Genomic DNA, 3884 nt, shown 5'->3' with positions numbered 1-3884 from the left:
TTGGGGAGGGAGCAGATACGGGGTCACCGGGATGTCTGGGGGGGGGGGGTCGTTGCCATGGGGGTGAGGAAGATGGAGTGGCAGAAAAGGGGTGTGGGGATATCAAAGGCAGGGAATAAAGAGTTGGGGACCAGCTACTGAACTCCTTGGGATGCCAGATACTGTGCAGGTGGTGGGGACACAGCCGTAACCATGATTATTTACAGAGGGGACCCAGGAGGGGGCGCACTGGATACAGCGGTGGACTCTCAAGTTTGAAGTTCCGTGTTCGAGGCTGGGTATCACATATGCCACAAAGAAGCTCTGCTTCAATGTCTCTCTCTCTCTCTTTTCGTTACTAAATAAGTATTTGGAGGGGCAGGTGGTGGCGCACCTGGTTAAGCACACACACTACAGTGCCCAAGGGCTCGGGTTCAAGCCCCTGGTCCCCACCTGCAGGGGGGAAAGCTTCACAAGTGGTGAAGCAGGGTTGCAAGTGTTTCTCTGTCTCCCTCCCTATCTCCCCTCCTCTCTAGATTTTTGGCTGTCTCTATCCAATAATAAATATATATTAAGAATAAATAAATAAAAATAAACATTTGGGGCAGGGGAGATAGCATAATGGTTATGCAAAGAGACTCTCATGCCTGAGGCTTCAAAGTTCCAGATTCGATGTCCAGAACCACCATAAGAGCCAGAGCTGCGGGGCCAGGTTGAGCACACATGTTACAATGCACAAAGACCCAGGTTCAAGTCCCTCATCCCCACCTGCAGGGGGAAAGCTTTGCAAGTGGTGAAGCAGCGCTGCAGGTATCTCTCTGTCTCTCTTCCTCTCTATCACCCCTCCCCTCCCGACTTCTTGCTGTCTGAAAGAAAAGAGAGAAAGACAACTACCAGATGTCTCCACTCACATGCTGAATCTAGAGAACTGATCCACATGAACGTGCAGTGGAAAAAAACAAGCAAGCAAACTGTTTTTAAGACTTGTGAGAGTAGTCCGGGAGGTGGCGCAGTGGATCAAGTGTTGGATTCTCAAGCATGAGGTCCTGAGTTAATCCCCAGCAGCACATGTACCGGAGTGATGTCTGGTTCTTTCTCTCTCTCTCTTTTTTTTTTTTTTTTTACTTCTTCATTGGGGAATTAATGTTTTACATTCAACAGTAAATACAATAGTTTGTACATGCAGAACATTCCCCAGTTTCCCATATAACAATACAACCCCCACTAGATCCTCTATCTCTTTCTCTCCTTCTATCCCTCTCGTTAAAAAATAAGTAAAATATATATTTTTTAAAAAGGCTTGTGAGAACTCTGGTGTTTCTCTCTGGGAGGTAGAAGGGTGGTAACACAGAACTCTGGTAGTGGGGGTGGTCTGGAATTATACATAGCGCAGAGGGTTAAGTGCACATGGTGCAAAGCGCAAGGACCAGTGTAGGGATCCTGGTTCAAGTCCCCGGCTCCCCACCTGCAAGGGGTCCGTCTCACAAGAAGTGAAGCAGGACTGCAGGTGTCTGTCCTTCTCTCCCCCTCTCTGACTTCCCCTCCTCTCTCCATTTCTCTCTGTCCTATCCAACAACAACAACATCAATAGCAACCATAACAATAACCACCACAACAAAACAACAAAGACAACAAAAAGGAAAATAAATAATTTTTTTTTCAAAAGAAAAAAAAAAGGTCTGGGGAGACAGTGTCATGGTTCTGCAAAGAGACTCTCAAGTCTGAGGTTCTAAGGTTCCAGGATCAATACCCAGCACCACCAGAAGTCAGAGCTGAGCAAGATACTAGTCTGTCCATATATTCCCCCCTCTCTGTTTTTCTCTTATTCAAATGAATAAAATCTGAGCTGGGGAGACAGCATCATGTTTCTGCAAAAAGACTCTCAAGTCTAAGGCTCTGAGGTCCCAGGTTCAATTCCCCCATATCATCAGAAGCCAGAGCTGAGCAGGGCTCAGGTGAGAAATAAATAAATATTAAAAGAAAGAGAGAGGAGGGGGAAAGAGAGAAGAAAGAAAGAGAGAAAGAAAGACAGAAAGAAGAGTGGCGGGCATTAGTGCACCAGGTTAAGAACACATAGTACCAGGCACAAGGACCAGAGCAAGGATCCTGGTATGAGTCCCCAGCACTGCATAAGGGAACAAAGTACATGGTAAGTTCTCTCTCTCTCTCTCTCTCTCTCTCTCTCTCTCTCTCCCTCTCTTTATAAGGTTTCATTTATTTTAATGAGAAAGATAGAGAGACCAGAGCCCTTCTCAGCTCTGGCTAATGGTGGTGCTGGGGATTGAACCTGGGAACTTGAAGCCTCAGGTGGGAAAATCTTTTTGAAGAACCACTGTGCTGTCTGCCCAGCTTTCTTTTTTATTTATTTATTTATTTAAGAAAGGATAAATTAACAAAACCATAGGGCAGGAGGGGTACAGCTCCACACAGTTCCCACCACCTGGTCTCCATATCCCACCCCCTCCCCTGATAGCTTTCCCATTCTCTATCCCTCTGGGAGCATGGACCCAGGGTCGTTGTGGGATGCAGAAGGTAGAAGGTCTGACTTCTGGAATTGCTTCCCCGCTGAACATGGGCGTTGACTGGTCGATCCATACTCTCTCTTTCCCTAGTAGAAGCAAATGACCCCATCCAAAAATGGGCAGAGGATATGAACAAGACATTTACTTCAGAGGAGATCCAAAAGGCTAACAAACACATGAAAAACTGCTCCAGCCCGCTGATTGTCAGAGAGATGCAAATAAAGACAACATTGAGATACCACCTCACTCCTGTAAGAATGGCACACATCGAAAAGGACAGGAGCAACAAATGCTGGAGAGGCTGTGGGGACAGAGGAACCCTTCTGCACTGCTGGTGGGAATGTCAATTGGTCCAGCCTCTTGGAGAGCAAGTCTGGAGAACTCTCACAAGGCTAGACGTAGACCTTCCATATGAAGGTAATTCCTTTCTCACAAGGCTAGACGTAGACCTTCCATATGAAGGTAATTCCTCTCTCACAAGGCTAGACATAGACCTTCCATATGAAGATAATTCCTCTCTCACAAGGCTAGACATAGACCTTCCATATGAAGGTAATTCCTCTCCTGGGGATATACCCCAAGGATTCCATAATGCCCAATCAAAAAGATATGTGTACACCTATGTTCATAGCAGCACAATTCATAATAGCTAAAACCTGGAAGGAACCCAGGTGCCCAACAGCATATGAGTGGCTGAGAAAGCTGTGGTATATATACACAATGGAATACTATGCAGCTATTAAAAACAATGAGCCCACCTTATCTGACCCATCTTGGATGGAGCCCAGCTTTATTTTTTCTCTATCTTTCCCTCTCTGTCTTAAAAAGAAAAAAGAGGGAGTCGGGCGGTAGCGCAGCGGGTTAAGGGCAGGTGACACAAAGCCCAAGGACAAACAGAAGGATCCTGGTTTAAGCCCCCGGCTCCCCACCTGCAGGGGAGTCGCTTCACAGGCGGTGAAGCAGGTCTGCAGGTGTCTGTCTTTCCCCCTCTCTGTCTTCCCCTCCTCTCTCCATTTCTCTCTGTCCTATCCAATAACAACAACAATAATCCTACCCATGTCCCCTTCCCCCTCCCAGCTAAGCTATTTCGTCTGCTTTTATTTCTCCTTTTCCATCTCTCTCTTTGCTTTGAATCTTTTTAAAAAAATTCCCTTTTGTTGTCCTTGTTGTTCTTTGTTGTTGTAGTTATTATTGTAGTTCTCTCTTGATTTCTCTCTGTCTTATCCAACAACAGCAACAATAAACAACAACGGCAATAAAAGGGGATAAAAAATTTTTTTTAAGTTTATTTATTGGGTTAAGCGCAAAGCCCAAGGACCGGCGTAAAATCACGGTTCGAGCCCCCGGCTCCCCACCTGCAGGGGAGTCGCTTCCCAGGTGGTG

This window comes from Erinaceus europaeus, unplaced genomic scaffold (assembly GCF_950295315.1).
Source record: "Erinaceus europaeus unplaced genomic scaffold, mEriEur2.1 scaffold_863, whole genome shotgun sequence".
Lineage (NCBI taxonomy): Eukaryota > Metazoa > Chordata > Mammalia > Eulipotyphla > Erinaceidae > Erinaceus > Erinaceus europaeus.
Note: the sequence above shows the minus strand (reverse complement) of the source record.